The sequence below is a fragment of the Ovis aries genome, chromosome 11 (genome assembly GCF_016772045.2).
Source record: "Ovis aries strain OAR_USU_Benz2616 breed Rambouillet chromosome 11, ARS-UI_Ramb_v3.0, whole genome shotgun sequence".
In the NCBI taxonomy this organism is placed as follows: Eukaryota; Metazoa; Chordata; class Mammalia; order Artiodactyla; family Bovidae; genus Ovis; species Ovis aries.
In genome coordinates, this window is record NC_056064.1 from 58,654,139 (window position 1) to 58,678,534 (window position 24,396).

The 24,396-nt window shown below is 45.5% G+C and overlaps 1 long non-coding RNA gene and 1 other non-coding gene across 2 annotated transcripts in view; one reads left to right on the forward strand and one right to left on the reverse strand.

Moving 5' to 3' along the window:
* The first annotated feature begins 4,365 nt into the window (after positions 1-4,365).
* The window catches only part of LOC132657316 (uncharacterized), a 50,518-nt gene continuing 30,487 nt past the window's right edge, over positions 4,366-24,396 (forward strand). Inside the window, exons 1-2 of the long non-coding RNA XR_009595302.1 lie at positions 4,366-4,474; positions 14,044-14,102. This is a non-coding gene — a long non-coding RNA (uncharacterized LOC132657316). The remainder of the gene's footprint in view (positions 4,475-14,043; positions 14,103-24,396) is intronic.
* Positions 17,188-17,259, reverse strand: TRNAH-GUG (transfer RNA histidin (anticodon GUG)). Its single transcript has one exon. It is a non-coding gene; the product is annotated as a tRNA-His (tRNA).

Genomic DNA, 24,396 nt, shown 5'->3' on the forward strand with positions numbered 1-24,396 from the left:
TCCCTGGAGCTGAGTCAGTGCCCCCTGGGCTTGTGAGAAATGCATACTCTCAGGCCCCACCCCAGACTTACTGAATGGGACTTGAGTGAGAGCCCAGGAATTGCTGTCTCAGCGAGTTACCCAGATGACTGTTCAGGGCATGCAAGTTGGAGAAAGCACCAGTGTAGAGGCCAAGGAGGGGTCTACCAGTTGTGCTCATTTTCAGTTTCTGCCAGAGATTTGAGGGTGATTCCCGAGAGATCAAAGGACTGCCTACTTTCTGGAGCACAACAAAACTTCTCTGAAATCACAGAGGGCACACCATCCATTGCTGAGATGGCAGAGAAGTCGCCGTGCTGGTGTTCCTAAGCAGCCCGAGTGCTCTTCCCGCCTCGGAAGGTAGCAGGGACTAGAGGAAGAGGTCGAGAAGCGCAGGTATAAAGGTCAAGCAGGAGCTGATGAGGCGATGTGGCTGGAACACAGGGAAGATGTTGGGGCGCAGGTTACATACACAGAGCCTGGGAGGCGCTATCAGGTATTTGGGTCTATCTGCTGAGTCGAATAGGAAGCCACCAACTGTTTTCAAATAAATGGTTCGAGGTGGGTGCAGGTGCAGAGGTGAGGCGAGGTTATTTGCTTCTACCTGCACTTCAGAATGCCCTCCTGACTGCTGCAGTCAAGGATGTGGTGAGACCAGCTAAGTCTCTCAGTTGTCCGGCTGAGAGATGCTGGTCACTGGCCCAAGAAGGAATGCAGAAGCAAAAGGTCAGGTGTCCTCAGAGACGCTTTGGAAATGAAATTCAAAAGGTCTGAAAATCTAGCCCTGTGAAAACATAACTCCTTCAGTTATTATCATGAAGTTTACACCTTCAAATTTCTACTTGAACTTATGGAATGTTTGTTTCATTAATAAGACTATATGTATGTCAGAAATTAGTGAATATCGCTCACCCCTCTGGAACATCTACAGTGAAAAAAAGTGGTCAAGATGCAAGTTACTCTCATGACTCCTTCTTAACCTTTCCAGCGGTTAGATATTTTCCCCTCAGATAAAGAACATGTATTAGCTCAAGAGTTTCTCTGAAAATACGAGACACCAATTTATCAGTCTTGTTGGAGCCCTTTGGTGCAGCCGTTTTGCGCAGGAGCGAGGCCCTCTCAGGAAGGTCATAAACGTTCATTTGAAGTTTGCTCAGAGCCCCTGAGTGTGCTCCCAAGATCAGTTTCACAGATCCCAGCCATCAATCCAGCCAGTTGCTCAGTTAATCTGAATACAGTTCAGGAGTCGAGTCAGTAATAAAACTGAGGTTAAGCAGAGCAAATCCATTACTGCTACTGGAGAAAACAAAAACAAAGCAAAAAACGCAACCCTGCAGAGTTTTGTTTCCGTCACGGTAGATGGGTTTCCTGCCCTAAGCCAGCACACGCGGGCAGCAGGTGATGGGGCTGTCGAACCCTATTACAGGGAGAGTACGGGACGGAGCTGGTTTAACAGGCTTTTACTGAACGTCTGCTACACGTAAGACATAAGTCGGGCTGGCCAGCTTTGAGATGACCGAGCCCCCTTCCTGCCTTCATGCGGCTGGTCGTCCGGTTCCATGTGCATACATGCTCAGTCACCCAGTCACGTCTGACTCCTCGTGACCCCGTGATATGCAGCCCACCAGGCTCCTCCATCCATGGGATTCTCCAGGCAACAATACTGGAGTGGGTCGCCGTTTCCTTCTCCAGGGAATCTTCCCGACCCAGGGATCAAACCCATATCTCATGCTTGGCAGGCAGATTCTTTACCCCTGAGCTCCCTTAGGAAGCCCAGTCTGGTTAAATGGAGGAACATAAGAGGATGAATGCAATAAGTTGCAGGGGCTGCAAATATCTGCGAATAGCTGTTCATCCTCCCTGGAGCTGGAGATCAGTTCAGGAGGAAGGTAATTTTGTGCTGACTCTGACAAGCTGCGTATTTGACAGTTGAAGGCACTGTGAGCTGTGATCTGTGCCAGAAAGACTGGGTTAGCATGGCGGACATTTCTGCAGGACCCAGGCCATCCTTGCCATCTGGGAGGCTCTCAGTTTCCAGTTCTGTGTTGTTTTATGCTGCGCTGCAAGTGATCAGGGCACATCATTGCTGTCCTCTTGGTCTTCAAAGTTCAGAACTGGTTTTATCTCTGTAGTCACACAGGCATGGAGCGGCCATTGCGCTCTTATAATTCGTTGAAAGATTCCTTTTGCTTTGGTGCAGAAAGGACACGGAGAGCAAGAAAACTGACTCGGAGGACACGCACCCCTGGTCACTGGGGCGCTGCTGCCTGGGAGTGCATTTGCGGGGTGCGTGCATTCCTAAACCCAGCACTTGGTTTGAACATGCGTTCAGTCCTGTAATTCCATCTTGCGGTGTGTCCAATTTTTTGGAAGCAAAACCTCTCATGCCCGCCTAACTCTATAGCATGCTGTTTGCTTTATAAACAGAATAAGACAAGAAGAAGGTGTATGTTGCAGTGGAAACATGTCTGTATTTCCTACCATGCACATAAAGTGGTAAATTTCGAAGCCATAACTAAAGATTTCACACCAATCATCTTCCAAGAAGGCCCCTCCACTTTCCCCCATGGCAAGGAAAAACAGCCAAGTTTCTCTTGTTCAGTATCTTGAAATGGGCTCCCTTTCGATCCCATGGTATGTAACTCTAATGCTTGTGGAATATTGCTTACCTTGCCAAGCAGTCAAGCATAGCGAGCTGACTGTATGGTGTGGAGGCCTTATGTCAGGAGGGTGACCATTAAGTCTCCTCTCTGACTGCCTTTCTTTTCCTTGTAACCTCCTCTTATACCTGAATGTCCCCCAAGAAATAGATTCCTTTTCTTTCCTGACCAGAACTGGTATTGCACAGACTTTCTTTTTCCAAGTCAATAATTTAGAAGTTTTAGTAAAAGAAAAATCTCTCTGATCCCATTTTATTCGGGGCAGTTCAGTAAGAAGGAAGAGAGGTGAAGAAAAGAAGAAAGGAAAAAAAGAAAGGGAGATACTACCATATAGTGAACAAACTCCATGAGAAACTCTTTCAATCTGGCGCATCTTCATATTTGTACCTCCCTTGTGAGGTTTTGGTCAGTTCTGTCAGTGAGTAAGGGAAGCTCAGAATGGTTAAGCCAGTTAATCAAATAGTAAGCTGTTGCTTATAACAGACGGTTTTTAAAAGACAGACAAATGGTAGGTGGGTCGGTAGGTAAGTGGATGGAGAGATGGGTGGATGGCTGGATGGGTAGATGGGTAGATGGATGGATGGACGGATAGATGGATGAGTGGATAGATAGGTGGAGGGGTGGATAGATGGACCAGAGGACTGGAGCACTGGCGGCAGCTCTGATTGTGAGGGAAGCAGCTGCTGCTGGAGATGAAGGGCTGAAGCAGGGACTGGGTGGGGAGAAGTACCACCACCTTCCTCTCCTCTATTTCTACACCATCTTCACAGAAGCACCCAGAAACCATCTAACGATGGGTGTGGTTCCCAGGAGTCCACCTCCTAAGGAACAGAGCAAGGCGCAGACGGGCGGAAAATGGGTCTGGAGTGAGCTGGGGATGGAAGGTTACTTGTCCAAGGGCCCACCGGAAGCCCAGCTCTCATCTCAGTGCTAGGGACAGAGGAAAGAACACAGCGGGGAAACGCTGGGCGCTCACGGAGCTGACGCTCTCACGCAGGAGAGAGACACGATGGGAAAGAGACTGGTGATGGAGAGTTAGAGTCTGTTCCGTGCTGATCAGCACTAAGAGACAACACTGGAGCTGGAGGGTTAGGGGACAGGGGAGCAGAGGTTTAGAGAGAGGGGCCAGAAGTGCCTCCCTTCCCTGAGAAGGCAGTCTTGCTGGATTTGGCATGCTAGGGAAAGTCGCTCAGTCACGTCTCACTCTCTGCAACCCCACGGACTACACAGTTCATGGAATTCTCCAGGCCAGAGTACTGGAGTGGGTAGCCTTTCCCTTCTCCAGGGGATCTCCCCAACCCAGGGATCGAACCCAGGTCTCCCACGTTGCAGGCAGATTCTTTACCAGCTGAGACACAAGGGAAGCCCAAGAATACTGGAGTGGGCAGCCTTTCCCTTCTCCAGGGGATCTTCCCAACCCAGGGATCGAACCCGGGTGTCCCACATTGCAGGCGGATTCTTTACCAACTGAGCTATCAGGGAAGCCCAGCGTTGTGGGAGAGACCCAATAGGAAGGAGGGACTGAGCCAGGCTGGGAGGGGGTATTATAGAGGGAACGGCAGCTGGGGAAGTCAGGAGCCTGGCGTGGGGAGAGTGGCTGGAGAGGGTCCACCAGGGTGACGAAATCAGAGCTTGACTCACAGCTTCCTTCTCCGTGTCGTGGCGTCTCCTCTGTTTTGTCTGTGAGCAGACACTGTAGACAGGAAGCAAGAGGCTGAGAGCAGAGAGAGGGAAGCTGGAAAACTCAAAGTGACTCATCCGGCACCAGCCAGTGAGGGCCAGTTCTTCTGTCCCAGGTCTGTGAACAGAATACCTCCCTGTTTATAGGCTGGTTTTGGTTGGGTGTGGTGTGTATTCCTGTAAGAGTCAGCCATGGCCGAGCGCATCAGGACCCATGATGGGGCATGGTGACCGTGGTGCAGGACACTTCTTTTGGAGGGACCGTGGTGTTACTCACAGTTGCCCAGAAGAGGCCATGGGGTCAGAGGGCACTTGACATCACTTATCCTGTACCCTGGGCCCTTGAGGTCTTCCTGATCCTTTAAAATAGAGTTTAGCTCTAAACTATAAATACATGTATGGTCTTCTCATGACTAACCACCCTTCACCTCTCACTTGGATATAATGTGTGTGTGTTTGTGTGTGTGTGTGTGTACTCCACATGTATATATGTGTGCACATATATGTGTGTGCATGGGGTTCCCAGGTGGCTCAGTGGTAAAGAGTATGCCTGCCAGTACAGGAGACACAAGAGACATGGATTTAATCCCTCGGTTGGGAAGATCCCCTGGAGAAGGAAATGGCAACTTGCTCCAGTACTCTTGCCTGAAAAATCCCATAGACAGAGGAGCCTGATGGGCTACAGTCCATGGCGTCGCAAAGGGTCGGACAGGACTGAGCACACACACGTGTATGTATATGTGTACACGTACATATATGTACTTATGTATCTATATGTGTGTGTGTTTATAGATATACAGAAAGATAGATACACAGAGATAGCTAGCCATCTCTTTATGTTTGAATATAAATGTCCTTCTCAGCCCTTTTATCCCCTGACGAAACACCGTTTGACTGTAAACATTTCACAGCTCAGATCCGCCTCCTCAGTGAAATGTTCCAGATAAATCCAAGAGGTCTCAACCAGACCCATCTACCTGAGCACACAGCACTCAGTTAGAGAGCTACTGGTGCTGCCTTGTAGCTCATCTTTTTATAGGCCAGTGATCCCAGCTGGATCGGGAGCTTCTTATGGCCAAAGGTGCATTGCACTCTTTCAGATCCCTGTCTTAACAGAGAGGGTGGTGGTTGGTAGTTAATTATAGCAAACTGTTTTTAAAGATAGCTGATACATGAATAGATAGGTATAGAGATACATACCATATACACATACATAGAATGAGCAAGCCTTAGGTCATTACACTCTCTCGATCCCTGTCTGAACAGAGGGTCTGGTTGATTGTAGTTGATTATAGCAAACTGTTTTTAAAGATAGCTGATAGATACATACCTACATACATGAAATGAGCAAGCCTTAGGGGATGCAGTGGTAAAGAATCTACCCACCCGTGCAGGGGACACGAGGGGCATGGGTTCAATCACGCACAGACGTGCGTGTCTGTGTGTGTACATATGTATGCATGTACATGTGTGCATGTAAATATGCACAGCCCACCTTAACCCAAGTTTGCGGGGTGGTACCCTCGACAGAGTACTGAGAGGATATGCCAGGTAGATCATGGACAGTGGCGTGAACCTGGCTCTGCATCTGCTTTGCTGGAATATGCCAGAGAGCCAACACGGGAGCAGGCTCTGCTGCTGACAGTCCCAGGGACGGGGGAGCCTGATGGGCTGCCGTCTATGGGGTCGCACAGAGTCGGACACGACTGAAGCAGCTTAGCAGCAGCAGCAGCCTAGGAGCGGTCATGGATACCCAGCTTCCCTCCAGTCCTGCGGCCTTGCTGAACTGGTCATCTGGGAGGTCCTTGTGATTGTATCTTATCTCTATTTGAGAGTCATAAAGATGAGTAACTAAAATGTGGTTAATAAACCCCATCTGGGTATTTTCTAGGTGAATAAACACACCAATTTTTTCCTACTGTTTTTTCATGTGGAAATGATGAATAGGACTCACAACTCTTGTTTTCATTATAAGTAGAAAAGTAGAAATAATATCAAGTTATGATACTTGAGGTTGTTCTAAAGTGCTTCAGAGACACTCTGAAAGTTTCAAATAATTATAGCTCCAGTTAAAATTTTATGGCTGCCTGTGGACTTTCATGATCAAAGAAAAAGTAAACAGAGAACACTTTTAGGCTGAAAGATATTCAGACCCTTATGAATTTTCTTTTTGGCCCTCTTTCTATTCTTTAAAAGAGTGATTAATAATTTCACAATATAAAGGCACCCACATTTGGGATTAAGTAATTGAAAGAAATTAATTCCTGAATCCAATCTTTGTGCACCCCAGGCGTGCTGCATAATATATTATCTTAGTGATTAAAAATACGAGCCAGATAGAAGAAGTCTTCAAAAACCAGTAGTTACTACTTTAATTCCAATCTGTTTCATATGTTTCAATGCTACATTTTTTCTTTTGCTAAAAAGTTCATTATTAGTACAAGTAGTGACATTTGAAAAGAACTATAGATCAGATTTTAGTACTGTAAATATTAACATTCTTATCTTAACAATTCTGTTATAGTAATACATTTGAATAGCCTTGGTTTTTCGAAATAAACTGGATATGAGTCAAGTGAAAGCATGTCTTTTCAAATGGCTAAGAAAAAAAGACTGCATACACATATATGACACGTGTTCATGATTGTCTTCATATATACATGTATGTAAATGCACGCTTGTATGCACGTGTATAACACATAATGAATATAAACACGTGAAAACAGAGTCTATGTCTATGTCTACAGTGTACACGTATGTACATATGAACATAGTCTACATGCATATTTTACCATTTGCTTTATCACTAAAACATGTTTGACATTTTTCATGTTTTATATAAAAATGTTTACATTTGGGGAATCTGAGTGAATAATGTATAAGAATCTTTTGCACTGTTTTGAAACTTTTCTATATGTCTATAATCACTTTAAAAATCAAAGCATTTTAAAGCATCCTTATAAGTGTTGCATTCTACCATGTGTGCTGAAATCATATGTGGAACATTGATTCTGAATATGAAGGTTTAACTTCATGCTGAGGAAAATTGTGGTTCTGATACATAGAAATATCTCTATGTATTTATTTACTCATATAAACATAAAGTGAAAGTGAAGTTGCTCAGTTGTGTCCGACTCTTTGCGACACTGTGGACTGTAGCTCGCCAGGCTCCTCTGTCCATGGGATTCTCCAGGCAAGAATACTGGAGTGGGTTGCCATTTCCTTCTCCAGGGGATCTTCCCGACCCAGGGATCGAACCCACATCTCCCACATTGCAGGCAGACACTTTAACTTCTAAGTCTTCTGATCTGGAGTGGGTCCACTCATTTTTTAATTGAGGTAAAATTCATAGGACAGAATTAGCCTTTTTAATTCCATAATACAGTTCAGCCAGTTCAGTCGCTCAGTCGTGTCTGACTCTCTGCGACCTCATGAATCGCAGCACGCCAGGCCTCCCCGTCCATCACCAACTCCCGGAGTTCACTCAGACTCACGTCCATCGAGTCAGTGATGCCATCCAGCCATCTCTTCCTGGGTCATCCCCTTCTCCTCCTGCCCCCAATCCCTCCCAGCATCAGACTCTTTTCCAGTGAGTCAACTCTTCCCATGAGGTGGCCAAAGTACTGGAGTTTCAGCTTTAGCATCATTCCTTCTAAAGAAATCCCAGGGTTGATCTCCTTCAGAATGGACTGGTTGGATCTCCTTGCAGTCCAAGGGACTCTCAAGAGTCTTCTCCAACATCACAGTTCAAAAGCATCAATTCTTCGGCGCTCAGCCTTCTTCACAGTCCAACTCTCACATCCATACATGACCACTGGAAAACCATAGCCTTGACTAGATGGACCTTAGTCGGCAAAGTAATGTCTCTGCTTTTCAATATGCTGTCTAGGTTGGTCATAACTTTTCTTCCAAGGAGTAAGAGTCTTTTAATTTCATGGCTGCAGTCACCATCTGCAGTGATTTTGGAGCCCAAAAAAATAAAGTCTGACACTGTTTCCACTGTTTCCCCATCTATTTCCCATGAAGTGATGGGACCAGATGCCATGATCTTCGTTTTCTGAGTTTTGAGCTTTAAGGCAACTTTTTTACTCTCCTCTTTCCTTTCATCAAGAGGCTTTTAGCTCCTCTTCACTTTCTGCCTTAAGTGTGGTGTCATCTGCATATCTGAGGTTATTGATATTTCTCCCGGCAATCTTGATTCCAGCTTGTGTTTCTTCCAGCCCAGTGTTTCTCATGATGTACTCTGCACAGAAGTTAAATAAGCAGGGTGACAATATACAGCCTTGACGTACTCCTTTTCCTATTTGGAACCAGTCTGTTGTTCCATGTCCAGTTCTAACTGTTGCTTCCTGACCTGCATACAGATTTCTCAAGAGGCAGGTCGGGTGGTCTGGTATTCCCATCTCTCTCAGAATTGTCCACAGTTTATTGTGAATATAATACAGTGGTATATAATATATAAAGTGTTGCACCACCGCCGTGCATATCAGGTTCTAAACAAGTTTATCACCCCTCCCCTAAAAAAAAAAAAAAAAAGTACTCCTGTTATGTAGTCACCCTTCCGCTGCTGGTCAGCACCCATCTGCTTTTTGTCTCGCGCGTTCGCCTATTCTGGATGGCTTGTGACAACAGGCTCTTCTACGCCGCGGTCTGCCTCTGGCTTCTCTCGCGGTGGAGAAGCCCGTCTGTGTTGTCGCCGGCACCGCCGCCCTGCCGCCTTCTCGGGCTGGATCGCCTTCCACCGTGTGTGTTGCAGCACTGCGTTAACCACTCGCCCGCTGGTGGCTGCCTGGAGTGTTTCCGCCGCCAGTAATCGTGAGCTGCGCTGCTGCGAGCACAGGGGCATCTGTTTGAGAACCACGTTTCAATTCCTTGGTGTATAAGCCTAAGCATGGAATTGCTGGGTTACATGTAAATTCTATCTTTAACTTCTTAAGAACCTGCCAAACTGTTTTCTTATTCCTGCCTAATGTTAATTGCGGGGCGCATGAACTCGTGACGCCCAGACGGTCTCTGATTTTAAGCGGTTGGTTTGTGAAGAGTCCTGAGGAATTGTGCTTGGAGGAACACGGATATTTAGAAGCAGGTGCGGTAAATGAGAAGACTGGCAAAGAGATTGGAGGCGAAAGAGGTCTTGGAGTTTTAGGAGTCGAGGAAGGAGAGGATTTCAAAGACAAGAGACGAATTGGTCAGAGGGAAGGCAGTAGCTTTAGAAACTAGATTTTTTAAAAATGTATTCAAATGCTTCAATGAGAGGAACTGGGAGGCGCAGGTTTGATCCCTGGGTCGGAAAGATCCCCTGGAGAAGGACATGGCAACCCACTCCAGTATTCTTGCCTGGAGAATCCCATGGACAGAGGAGCCTGGCGGGCTGCAGGCCATGGGGTCTCAAAGAGTCGGCCACGGCTGCAGCAGCCGAGCGTGAGCATTGTATGTTCAGCGGCTGCTCAGGGGCATGTCTCAGGCTGTGGGGCTGCCAAGAGTCAGACACGACTTCGCAACTGAACAGCAACAGTGTCTCACACAAATACTGTGATCAGGACCTGGGGAGAGAAGTTGAAGTTCACTGACAGCTGTACCAACCCCTCAATAAATTCTTAGTTTTAGCATCAAGAGATTTGAGGCAAAGTAAGAAATTAAAGAGAAGAGGGGACATAGCATTCCATCATTGTTTTTAAAATACACAATAGAGAAGAATACAGGAAATGAATGAACGGTAGCTAAGGATGAGGGTCTGTGCTTAACACAGGTTCTCAAATTCGCAACTGTGTTTGCTTTCCGAATCATTTTAAGAGCCCCATACTGCTACTGCTAAGTCGCTTCAGCCGTGTCTGACTCTGTACGACCCCATAGATAGCAGCCCACCAGGCTCCCCCGTCCCTGGGATTCTCCAGGCAAGAACACTGGAGTGGGTTGCCATTTCCTTCTCCAATGCATGAAAGTGAAGTTGCTCAGTCGTGTCCGACTCTTCGCGACTCCATGGACTGAAGCCCACCAGGCTCCTCCGTCCATGGGACTTTCCAGGCAAGAGCACTGGAGTGGGCTGCCATCGCCTTCTCCGAAGAGCCCCACAAGGAAATCGTAATCCCCATCATCATCGCACTTTATGTGTTTCAGTTTGGCCTATTTTGTATGGCTTTAGCCCTGGCTCCAAACGGTGCTTGCTGCCCTCCGTCCACTGCCCACCCTCTCCCTGGCCCATCACGTCTTCCTCTCCTGACCTCCCATGAAACAGGAGATAAACATTTCCACCCTGAGGAGATACAGAAGTCTGCCCTACGCGTTTGAGCAGTGCCCACCTCAGTCTTTGCTAAGGTCTGTTTTTCTGGTCACACTGCACCTCCCCACCCTCATCATAGGTGTGTGCAAGGATTCATCTCTGAGAATCCTTACCTCTCTCTACTCAACACTCCTTAGAGGTTTTAAGCATTTCTCATACATACACAAATCTCACTTTGTTTTTTTTTTTTTTTTATATATATATCCAGCAGGACTTCTCTAAACTCCAGAATTATCTGCCTGCAAATAAGACTCTTACCTGAGTATCCACTTGACACGAAAAGCTCCGTTAAGTCTAGCACTGTGGACACTTGGCTTTCCTTCCCAGACCTGCTTCTGCCTCTGTCCTCACTGTCTCAGTTAGGGACTCTCACCCATCCAAGGCTATTTGCTCACACCTGTATTTAATCTGTTTGCAAATCCACGGACATCTTCTAAATACACTCACATCCTAACACTTCTCCTTGTCTACACTGTCCCTGTCCCTGTCCAAGCCACCATCATCTGTTACCCTGATTATTGAAGTAGCCTTCTAGCAGGTCACCTTGCTTGGTCATTTTTTCAGCTTTCTGATCACATATAATCCTATCACCGAGATCTTCCCACATGGCCTTATTGATTGATCGATTGAGATTTCTCAGTTCTTCATTCTTTTTTTGACGTATACTAGATGTACAATATTATATGTTACACATGTACAACCTCATGATTCACCATTTTAAAGGTTATACTCCACCTGTAGTTATTATAAAATGGCTATATTCCCTGCGCTATACATACATATCCTTGTAGCTCATTTTATACATATTAGTTTGTGTCATATAATCCCCTTCCTCTGTCTTGCCCCTACCCCTTCTCTCTTGCCACAGGTAACTATGGGTTTGTTCTCTTATCTGTGAGCCTATTTTTTGTTATATTCATTAGTTTGTTGTATTTTTCAAATTCCGTGGGTGATGTCACACAGCATTTGTCTTTATTTGATTATTTCACTGAGCAGAATGTCTTCCAAGTCCATCCATGTTGCTGCAGATGGCAAAGTTCTATCCTTTTTTATGGCTGAGTAACAAAGGCCTGTCTAGTCAAGGCTATGGTTTTTCCAGTGGTCATGTGTGGATGTGAGAGTTGGAATGTAACGAAAGCTGAACACCAAAGAATTGATGCTTTTGAACTGTGGCGTTGGAGAAGACTCTTGAGAGTCCCTTGGACTGCAAGGAGATCCAACCAGTCCATCCTAAAGGAGATCAGTCCTGGGTGTTCACTGGAAGGACTAATGTTGAGGCTGAAACTCCAATACTCTGACCACCTGATGCGAAGAGCTGACTCACTGTAAAAGACCCTGATGCTGGGAAAGATTGAGTGCAGGAGGAGACGGGGACGACAGAGGTTGGATGGCATCATCGACTTGATGGACATGGGTTTGGGTAAGCTCCGGGAGTTGGTGATGGACAGGGAGGCCTGACATGCTGTGGTTCATGGGGTCACAAAGAGTCAGACATGACTGAGCGACTGAACTGAGTATTTATTTATCTTTATCTGTTCATCTTGTTGATGGACATTTAGGTTGCTTCCAAATCTTGGCAGTCTTAAATAATGCTTCTTTGAAGATTGCGGTGCATGTATATTTTCCAATTAGCACTCTTGTGTGTGTGTGTGTGTGTGTGTGTGTGTGTGTGTTTTGGATATATACTCCGAAGTGGAATTGCTGGATCATATGCCATTTCTATTTTTAGCTTTTTTGAGAAATCTCCTTATGTCCAAACAACCCTATTTAAAATAGCATTTCAGCATTCCCTAACCCCATTCCCCCTTTATTTCCTTCTGTTTACTTTACACCATTAGACAACTGTGATAATATACTTTTTAAATATTTCACCTCTCGCTACTAAGAAAGTAAGCTTCAAAAGAGCAGACATTATTGCCTATTTTTTCATTGTTGTATCTACAAAGCTCAGATAGTGCCTCGAACAAAATAAAGCTTACTTAAAGTATTTTTTAGTATGTATGAACAAATGGAAGTATGTCTAGAATACTTGCAAGTCTTCTGTCTGATAAATAATATCTACAGTTAAATTAGCATGGTTACCGAGAAATTTGTCATGTACTGTGTATTTAAAATATTTCAGAGCTGGAAGATTCTCAAAAACCAGGAGATCTTTGTATACGAAATATTTTCAGAGTTGAAAGATACCTCCCTAAAAGGGCTGGATTAAAGGATGCCTACTCACAGAGATCTGAGGCCTTCAGCACTATGATTATAAACCCACCTCTAATCCTCTAATGAAATATCCCTGACTTGGTGTCTGTAGTTCAGGGTTGTAATTGTGTCTTTGCAACACGCAGTGATGTGATAACTGGGCAAGTTGCATAATCCACTTTGAGCTTAAGCTGTACACTGATGATGATAATAGTGAAAAGGACCTCACAGGACTGTGGCGAGGATCAGCTGAAATCTTGGACATGGTTTATAAAATGTCAAACATGCCACAAATATAAGAAACCTAAAAACATGCTACAAATATAAGGCTAAGAGAAAACACAAAATTTCACACATTTATCCTATGATTTTCTTACCACCCTATTTTTCTTTACTATCAGATTCACTTAAAATTTGATTAAAGAAACTTCACATGTTGTTTGAGAGAATCCTTTAGGCACCTTGAAGATATTTCAGTAATATTCAGTTCCAAACATTATTTCCCAGTTCTCTATATTGTCTTGGCTTTTCAATTAGATAATTCCCAAATTCTCTAAATATGTCAGACCAGGCCACTCACTTCTGTCTCTGATTACTTCTTTCTCTTCCACTGTCTTTAAAAATCAGTCTGGCAAATGCCCAGCAGAAGACTAACGCAAAAGCATACAGGATTGAATGAAAGCTTTAAGAATGTCAGTGTGGATCTAGGCCTCAGACCTGCCTTGGGACTTTGGTTAACTAAGATCCACACTGATCAAGCAGGCATTTTTTCCCCCTCTGTCATCATTATTCACAGCACTCACCCATCACCCGTTACCACGCTCTGTCCATGGCATTTCCCGGGCAAGAATGCTGGAGTGTGTTGCCATTTCTTCCTTCAGGGGATCTTCCTGACCCAGGGATTGAACCCACATCTCCAGTATCAGCAGGCGGATTCTTTACCACTGCACTATCTGGGGATTGCCAGATATATAATTTGAAAACAAAAAAGCTTTCTCACATCCCAAGCATTCACTCCGAAGATTTGATGGATATACCTTTTTTTGTGTTTCTTTCAGACCCTTGGTAAAGCCCCACTGGGTGGTTTGCTCCTTTGGTACATACAGTTCAGCACTGAGTTAAAAGAATGTGCAGCCTTTATATATCATTGCCCGGCTTCTAGCTAGCCTCTGGGCTTGCTGGTTCTTATTAATGATTCATTTCTTTTGACAGGAGCAGCAACATTTCAGGACTTCTTGGGTGGAAGAAAGTTGGCAGAGAGAAAGTCCACAGTGAGTAGTTAAACATTATATGAATTAATACCCCCCATCAATAGTTTAATGGATGAAATGCATTGATTGCTTTGAGAATTATGCTGAGGTCTACAGTAATAAGCAGAAATGTCTGATTTGACATCTTTTTTAAAAAATATGTCTGCAACGTAATCTACCACCAATTACACAACAACCCCACCAAAGGGGTGCTGAGTGGTCCCACTACAGTAGTAACATGTTATAAAAGCTCAAGTTTCAGGACAATTAGCTTCTGGCTGCAGTTTATTACCCCATTTGAGATTTAAAAGATTTTTTTTTCCATTGCATTCCAACAATGCTTATGTGTCTGGGGCTAACACTTTAAAACAATAATGGAATGGCAAATATCTGTCTGGCTGGAGTTTGCCCAAAAGGAAGCGTGTATTAGAGCTAAAAAAAAAAAAATCAAGCAGGGCACAGTGGACAAAAAAAAAAAAAAAAAAATTAAACCCTACTTCTTTAATTTCTCAAACTGACCAAAGTTATACTGTTTCATGAAGAAAAGAAAAATGCCTTTCACTGCTATTTTGTAAAAATTTCAAGAAATACTTTGGAGAATATGAATATCCTTGTTTGTTTAAACCAATGTCCACATGGTGAAAAGGCAGTCCAGTTGACAATTCATAACCATCCACGTGTTGGGTAAACATCACAAGATGTTTGGTCTGAAATATACGACTCTCACATTGAATTGCCTAGCGCGACACAGAACTGGCAATCAGGAATTGTTTTAATGGTGGTGAAGACAGTGGGATTTATTGCGCTCATTCTGTGGCCAGGTACTGTGCTGAGACTTTATGTGCGTGATCTGATTTAATTCTCTGAACTAACCCTGGAGTTAGGTGCTATTATTTTCGCCATTTTATAGATGAGAAAATTGAGACGTGGAGGGTCTAATCATCAGAGGGTTCCCGGGCTAATGGTAGTAAGCTCTTTGGAAAACAACGCTCGATGCTCTAACCACCGTGCGGTACAGCCTGACCGTGGTGCTGATGACGGTGGTGGGCAGGGCGGTAAACGGGAACCTCTCTAGTCTCCCGTATGGCGTGTTACACGGCTGTCTCTCCTCTAGCTCTCTCAGCTGTTTCCTTCGCCATCTCGGATATCTGTCTCCCTTATCCCAAGGTCCATTTTGAAATGTTTTGTACTAATCTGTCGTTTTCTCCTACCCCTCACACGCCATGATCTCACACTTCCAGTGGTTATTCGGGAACTGAGTTGGGTGCAGTGACTCACTTCCGTGTCCCCACTTCCAGGGAAGGGTGAGGGGATCTCACCGAGACAACTTACCTGTAGTCAGGATACCGAGTGGTTCTGTGCAGACTTTCTTAGCGCAGGACCCCTAGACTTCTCATGTTGGACGTGATCCAGTCTAGGGAGCCAGCCAATAGCAGTGCTGTGTTTTTCTGTCTAAGGCGATATCAAATGTGTACTGATATCATTAACATCTCAGCTCCTTTTCACCCCTTGGGATGAAGAATGCTTTCTGAGAGTTAAAATATTAATACCCCCCAAATTACAAAAAGAACCTATCGCAGATGAATCAGGTGAAGTGAAGAAGCGAATTGGCAAGTCGTCAACAGTCCAGTGTTGACCTACAGCTTACAGTGCGTCATTGGCTGTCCCCTGGTCTCAGCTCAGGTCGGGGTATTTCTAGCCAAGGTGTGTTGACGTGTAATGCCCGAGCCGTAGAGCAGGGCCCTTAGCACAGATGGCTTCCCCTGTTCTTGCTCTCCTGAGGCTCTCTATAGCTCCTGGCACATTGCCTCTGTACTCTGGAGTGGCTGGAGAAGAAACCAGCGCTTCTGTCCGTGTATGCGGTCGCGGCGCCCTGGCTGAGGTCAGCTTTGGCTCTCTTCTTGCAGCTCGTGGTTACAGGGCTCCATCGGCTCAGTGGTGTCGGAGGAGCTGGCCTTTGTGTCTTCTGCCTGGAGTGCACTTCCGCATCCCGTCTCCTTGGCGACGCCTCCTCGCTCTTCACCACGGGCTACAGTGTCTGCCGTCCCCTGTGGCTTCCCCCCACCCTTCTCGCGCCCCAGGGGGACTTGCTGCCTCCTTGTGTTTTGCTAACACTTTGTGTATCGTATATTTCTACGCATATTTCTTTTGTATTTCTCCTCTGCGAGGCTGTATTCAGGGGAGATCACGGCTTGTTCATACCTTCTTTGTACCTGGAGCACGAAGCAAGATGTCAGGTCCCTATAAAGTTTATAGAAACGTCTCTTGTCCTGCACTGAGGTTCTGTGTCACTGAGTGTGTGAACATCCATTCAGAACCATTATAGTGTTTATACTACACGTACCACACGCAGATACTGATCCAAGAGCCATGATGTTGGATTTATTTGTCATTGTTCTGAAACTATTTGGTTACCCACTTTATCATCTGTAAACTCAGAGGAATGGTGTCAACTTGACTTTCATTCATTCCTCAGCTCACTTTTATTAATTAAACCAAGATACACTTATCAAATACTTTCCCTGTCCCAGCCACTGGACTTTCTAAAGCATAAAATTCTATATATTTTAGTTAAAACACTGCACATTTTAATTAAAAAGACAATAAACTTTGTATAGGCAGTAGAGTTAATTTCACAACTCTGCTTTTCTAATCCAGTTTTATGACTCAGTTTTGAATATAATTCAAAGCAAGATAATAGCAGTTAGTTTCTAAATCACATTATGCCTCAAAGCATACTATTTTATCAGTTAAGTAGGAAAAAAATCGTTTCCCTCAGTGACCACAGATCAGAATTTCTGGGTTCCATCTCAGGGTCTGTTTTGTCTTTTCGAACGTCAGAATACTGATTTATGTGGATTATATACATTTAAGCAAATGGAGAAAGTCTTTGGACCAAAAGAAATCTGTGCATTTGTTCAGTAGACATTTACCGAATGACTAGCACACGCCTAAGGCCGTCACATGTGTCTAGGAAAAGTGTAGTTGCTCAGTTGTGTCCGACTCTTTGCGACCCCATGGACTGTAGCCCACCAGGCTCCTCTGTCCATGGGATTCTCCAGGCAAGAATACTGGAGTGGGCTGCCATTTCCTTCTCCAGGGGATCTTCCCAACCCAGGGATTGAACCTGGGTCTCCCGCATCACAGGCAGATGCTTTACCCTCTGAGCCACCAGGGAAGCCCAATGGACATGAGCCTGAGCAAACTCTGGGAGATGGTGAAGGACAGGGAGGCCTGACGTGCTGCAGCCCATGGGGTCAGTCAGACGCGACCACGATTTCGTCAAGGATAAGAAGGTCTATAAGAGAGGTCTCTGCCTGTGAGAGGTTTATCGATTTAAGGGAGAAAAGGGCTCAGATGGAGAACGTGTGGGACGGTGAGAACAGACGGGAAGGAACGTGCTTGGGCTTGGCCGAGGCTGGGATGGAGAGACGAGGCTTGCGTAGACTTTCCTGGCTTCTGGGCTTGGTTCTTCCTGTCAGCAGACGTCACTTGGGATGAATCTCAGGCAGTATCAGTATGGCCCCAGTCAGACAAAATGGGGGAGGAGGGGAGAGCATTCTCAGAAAGAGAAGCAGGGTGAGCATGAGCAAATGAATGTGAAATACTCCATTGTTCCTAGGCAACTAGAAATACACCAGCATGGTGGGAGAGAAAGGGACAGGCCGGGTTTCCCGAGTGCCAGTGGCCGCAGACTGAGCTTGCACAGCCCTGTGCTCTCTTGGCTGAGATGCAAGAACAGGAACTTTATCCTGAACCTGCAGGGCAATCCAGGAGAGCCTTGTGCAGTAGGGCAAGTGAATCGTTTTCCAAAAAGTACTAGACACTTAAATGTGATAAAAAATATTTACTGCAACAGTGTCAGACTTTATTTTGGGGGGCTCGAAAATCACTGCAGATGATGACTGCAGCCATGAAATTAAAAGACAGTTACTCCTTGGAAGGAAAGTCATGACCAACCTAGACAGCATATTAAAAAGCAGAGACGTTACTTTGCCAAGAAAGGTCCGTCTAGTCAAGGCTATGGTTTTTCCTGTGGTCATGTATGGATGTGAGACTTGGACTGTGAAGAAAGCTGAGTGCCGAAGAATTGATGCTTTTGAGCTGTGGTGTTGGAGAAGACTCCTGAGAGTCCTTGGACTGCAAGGAGATCCAACCAGTCCATCCTAAAGGAGATCAGTCCTGGGTGTTCACTGGAAGGACTGATGCTAAAACTGAAACTCCAGCACTTTGGCCACCTGATGCAAAGAGCTGACTCATTGGAAAAGAGTCTGATGCTGGGAGGGATTGGGGGCAGGAGAAGAAGGGGACGACAGAGGATGAGATGGCTGGATGGCATCACCGACTCGATGGATGTGAGTTTGAGTGAACTGCGGGAGTTGGTGATGGACAGGGAGGCCTGGCGTGCCTCAGTTCTTGGGGTCGCAGAGAGTCGGACACAACTGAGCGACTGAACTGAACTGAACTGAGGGCGTCTCAGTACTGTTTTCCCTTGTGGCTGCACCATTTCATATCCTCAACAGAAATGTATGAGGGTGCCTGTGTTTCCATGTCCTTGCCAACACTTGTTGCTTGTGTTTGCTTGTTTTGCTGTTGCTGTTTGATAATAGTCATTCTACAGATTTGAGATAAAATTAGAGCCTTTTTTTGCACCATAAGACAAAAACCAACTCAAATTGAGTTAAACACTTAAAAGACCTCAAACTTTAAAACTCCTAGTAGAACACATAGCAGAAACAGTTCAGAACACTGGTCTCGACCATGGTTTCACAGATATGACACTGAAAGCAGAGAGCACAATAGCAAAACGGTTGTGGTGCTACATCAAACAGAAAAGGCTCTGCACAACAAAGGCAACGAAGGCAACCTTCACAATCAGATAGAATAGCTGATGGGGGTTTAGTTTCCAAAGTATATAAGGGGCTCCTAGAAATCTATAGCAAAAAAAAAAAAAACCCACGCAACCTTCAATTTACAAAGATTTTTCCCAGGACTGTATTATTCCTTCTTTATGTCTGGTTCTCTTAAAAAAAAATTTTTTTTTGAAAAGTACATTCATTTCTTTCTTTTTAATTTTATTTGATTATTTTTAATTAAATGCAGTGTTTTGGCTGCACTAGGTCTTCGTTGCTGCTTGAGCACAGGCTCAAGTCCCTGTTGCAGAGCAGGGGCCCTAGGGTGCACGGGCTTCAGGAGTTGCCGCTGCTGGGCTCTAGCGCGCAGGCTCAGTAGTTGCGGTGCCTGGGCTTAGTAGCTCCTTGGCATCTGGGATCTTCCCGGATCAGGGATCCAACCCTTGTCTCCTATAATGGCAGGTAGAGCCTTTACCACTGAGCCGCCTGGGAAGCCCTCGTCATTCTGTAGATGAGAATGGAGTGCTAGCAGAGTTACAAGGTATTTTAGCTCTTGGCTTATATTAGGAACTTAATCTTTGTGATGGGAATGAACAAGGTAGACTTACTTAAAAGGCAGGTTTCCTGACCTCCGGCCCTGTGGTCCTTTGAATACAGATTTAACCTCTAGATTTGAGTGGATGCAAGGAATTGGAGGCACCTTGCTCAGGCGGTAAAGCATCTGCCTACAATGCAGATTCAATCGCTAGGTTGGGAAGATCTCCTGGAGAAGGAAATGGCAACCTACTCCGGTTCTCTTGCCTGTAAAATCCCACGGATGGAGGAGACTGGTAGGCTACAGTTCATGGGGTCACAAAGAGTTGGGCACGGCTGAGCGACTGAACTGAACTGAAGTTAGGAGTAAAGCTGGAACCCCTAAATCTCTTGATTTTTCCAGTCCCATGGATCTCGATCAGCTTGCGTGTCAGGGATTGGTACATTGGCCTCCGCTGGTTACATTGCAGAACTCCTGGGGTGGTTTCAATTCGGTTGGCTTCAGTCTGTGTAGACCATGTTCCCTGAGACACCCGCTTCTTTCTAGGCTCCCACTCCTATCCCTGTGGAAGCACAGGCAACTCTCCTGAGAAAGGGACTCCTCACTTCAGGCATGTCTCTCAGAGAGCAGGGGGCGGGGTGAGACGTCAGCAGGCCAGGGGCAGGTTCAAGTCCGACTTGTTTTAGCCGCTCAGTTGTGTCCGATTCTGTGCGACCCCATGGACTGTAGCCCGCCAGGCTCCTCTCTCCATTGGATTCTCCAGGCAAGAATACTGGGGTGGGTTGCCTTTTTCCTCCTCCAGGGGACCATCCCGACCCAGGGATCAAACTCAGGTCTCCTGGGTCCCCTGCCTTGACAGATGGACTCATTACCACTGAGTACATACTCTAAGGATCCCAGGGGTGCCGTCCCTGCACCAGGAGGCACTGTCCACGGGAAAGCAACATGATGGTCACCAACAGCTGTCTCTGGAGGGAAGCCTGAGGACCACAAAATAAAGGATCTTCCACTGCTGGTTCAGCCAAGGCAGAAAACCCGGGCTGTGGCAGGGTGACTTCACACATAGACTTGTTCTGTGAACACACGGAAACCTAAGTTCCCGAGGAGGTGCTTTTGGCACCTTACGTGAAAGCCCAGTTATCTCAGGGAGAAGCTGATAGTGACTAACTATCACTAATCCTCCAAAGGTCTATTTTTAGAAGCAAATCTGGTGAAATTATAATGGTCAGGCAAGAGGAGGCCTGGCCCAATGACCTAGTGACCGCTCAGTGGGAAAGCTCAAAGCAGCCCTGGAAAACTGCATCAACCTTATGGCCTTTTAAATGGGCACCATTTTTAAAAATACCCATGGCTATCCTAAAACGTTTCCCTTTCTTTATGAGTAACCACATACTGAGAGCCAGTTTCATTTTGAAAAAAAAAGTTCCTCAAATTTCATGGCAGTCCCACCAAAATCTCTCGTCTTAAAATGTTAATTAGGTCATTAATTGAATGAGCCATATCATGCTCTTCCTTCTGATACATCACTTGGACCCAGATGCCTGGAACTTCTCACTACTTCATTTAATGCCAAGTGAGTCCCTCCATATTTTAAGGTCAGAGCTTTCTGAGAATTGCATTTTGTATACTGGTACATCTAAATGCTCTAGGAATTGTTTCTGCTCTTGATAGATGCCGCAAAATTTGTTAGCTGCAAAAAAAAAAAAAAATTTTTTTTTTTGCTTAGATCAAGAAGTTACCACTCACTCTATTGGCCTTGCCTCAACCTTAGTGCACATCTGTGGTTGTAGTTCTAGAACCTCAAGGGAAAGTTCGCCTAATTAAAGGAGATGTAAATCTGGAAAACACATGGGCTGGCAATGAAAACTAATTAACCCAATTATTCATTCAATCAGCGGTTCTACCGTAAGCGTGTACTACATCGTCTGTCCTGAGAGGACCGTGAACAAAACCAGAGATGACCTCAGCTCTTGAAGAGTTTAGGGTCTGGAGTCATTCCGTAAATGCTTGCTAATTTGATTTGACTATATGCTAATTCAGCATATTCCAGGCATGGATTATTTGGTTGAAAAATAAGGATAACGGGACAAATGCTTCTGTTGCTATTGTTCAGTTGCTAAGCTCTGTCCGACTCTTTGCGACCCCGTGGACTGCAGCATGCCTCTGTCTTCCACTGTTTCCTGGAATTTTCTTCAGATTCATGTCCAATGAGTTGGTTGTTTCAAATGCAAGAATGATGTCTAAAGCCAATCATTTAGTCAAAGCCAAGTCATTGGGTGTGAAACGTCGGTGGGAAGTAAAGTATTCAACTGAAATTTCAACTTGGATTCCTCAGACAGCTTGCTAAGCTTCTCTTCGTCTTCTGCCCAGAGCCCCTCCCTGAGGCACAGCTCTCCTCAGGACCTGAGCTTTTGCGCCCACTGAGGAAGCACCCTGTTCTTGCCCCCCCTCTCTCAGGGCCGATTAGGGCAATTGGAGCGTCTCAGACATCCTGCACTCCCCTCCAGCTGCCTGCGTTCAGCAGGCCCCCACAGCTGTTCACGAGCTTCCCCTCTCCTGCACCGCCTTCTGATACGTGTCTTTCTCACTGACTATCTGGCCCTCCCACAAGCCCCAGAATCCCGCCTGCTGGAAGATACCTCTGTCTGGGCGTGAAGGCAATGTGCGTGATTGCAGAGCCTGTAGTCTGAAGTATAAAGATTCTTTCAGAGTCTTTATCAGAGTCTGTATTGTTGTGGTCTGTTTTCACAACCAACCTGGCCTTCTAATTCCTCAGCTATCTGCCTGCAGTTGCAACAAACTTTTGCTATTGGCTTCTTTGCATCGTGGAGGCCCAGTTACAGATTCTGCTCAGAGTCTTATCTCTTAACTAACGGGCACTTGAGAAGGGTTAGCAGTAAAGCAGATCATTTCTATGAAATTAAGAGCCTCAGATCCCGCTTGTTCACATTTAATGTCTACATTTCAAAAGTGTTTTCATTTGACCACTTCTGTTTTATGCCCTTTCATCTCATAAATGACTCAGACTCTCCAGATTTTGCCTAGCTGTCCTTCGTGAGCAAAATAGAGAAGTTACTTGCTAAATCATATTTTTCAGGGACTCAGGCAGAAAGGGCCAACCTCTCAGCGAGAGCTCCCCAGATGCTCAGGATGGCACGCCCGAGTTTACTGGAGCCTGGACCCTACTGCCCCCTTCCTTTATATAAAATGGAAGACTGTTCCTATGGTGCATCAACGCTCTGAGTAATGTCCGTGTTGCCTCTTTGCAAGGCTCGCAGGGGACCGTCCTCAAGCCAACTCTGTGTTATTCAAGCCTAGTACTGCTTGACCTGGGACATTTCCCTCTCTATATACTATCCATTCCATGTTACTTCAGATAGGAGTTTCATATAACAATAAAAAGAAGAGCTCTGCACTCCCCTCTGTACTGGCTATCACTAGGTTTCAGCTCTACTTTCCGAAAGCTATAGCTTTCAGCTCCTCTCAAGGGTTGAGAACATATGGACAACAGTCCTGAATGGTCAGTGACTAGGTTCCAGCAGAGGCCAGCAAGAAACATGTCATCAAATGTATATTAAGGTAATTTCAGAATGTGATAACTTTTAGGAGAAAGATAAAGCCAGATAATGAGGCTGAAGGTGAGCCATAGAGAATGTGGGTGTGGCGAGGGGAGGGAGTGAAAACTAGCTGGGAGGACAAGATGAGAAAGTTTCTCTGGAGGGGGGACATTTGAGTTAAAAGCACATCCAGTGATTGGTGGGCACCTGATGTGGGAAATTTGGGGGGATGGCATCTGAAAAGATGGCAAATACAAAATCCTGAAGCTAGAAGAGAAGTGGCCATAAAAAAAAAAAAACCAAACATGTGGCTGAATAGTATTGAACAAAGTGTTTTGGGGAAAGAGGCAGGAGCCAGGAACATTTTCTAGAGCCTACTAAGATTTAGGGATATTTTGGCAACTGCAGTGGGAACCCATTGATCCTTGAAGCAAGTGCGAAGTTCCGTGAACTTTCTCTGTATGAAATCCTTGATGTCTTGTTTGTAAATTTTCTTCTCTGGTTATCTGGATATCAGCAGTAACCCCAGCTTTATAACTTATCTGCTGATTAGGGGTCATGCTGTTCCTCCTTAATTCTCAGTCGCTTGGGTCTTTGGTAGCAACTGGGCAAGTCGCGTGATGCCAGCCTGCCGCCCACGTGCCCCGTTTTTCATTTTCCATAAGCTGACATCAAATAACTGAGCCTTGAAGCAAGCTTATAAGCTAGCCAATAGCACGACTGGCCTTATAAACTTGCCTTTTGTTTCCTGTGTTCCATAGCACACACACAAGTTTAGTGATGATCTCGCATTTAAGCAATTTGAGGATGGACTCTTGTGATATAGAGTTGCGGCAAAGTCAGGTCCTCCCTGAGGAAAATTGTAAGCAGGACAGTCCCAGACAGTCCCTTGTATCTTTTGATAGTAAAGGAATTACATCCAGTCTGCCAGGATCAGGGGCACATGGCTTGGGTGAAAGGCTCTGCTTTCTTGACAATAATAGATCTTATACCTCCTGCCTAGGACTCTTCAAATGGGAAGAAGCATGGGGTTCCTAGAGACACTCTTTTGTTTACCAAAATCAGGAAACGTGACTGAACACTGGGTTTTGTGTGCAGCCCTGCTGGGCATTGGGTCAGAAAAGAGACGGCTTTCATCTGCAACAGCGCTGCGTTCCTGAAATGTAGCTGAGATGTTCAACGCAAGGAAAGCATGAGTTCCCTTCCCTTCACTCTTCAAACAAACAAACAAAGAACCATTAACTTGTGCTGTGCTGGGTCTCGGTCGCCGTGAGCGGGCTTTTCTCTAGCTGCGGCCACTGGGGACTCCTCTGCAGCTACAGGTCTCGGGCTTCTCCTTGCTGAGCACAGGTTTCAGGAGCTGTGACTCA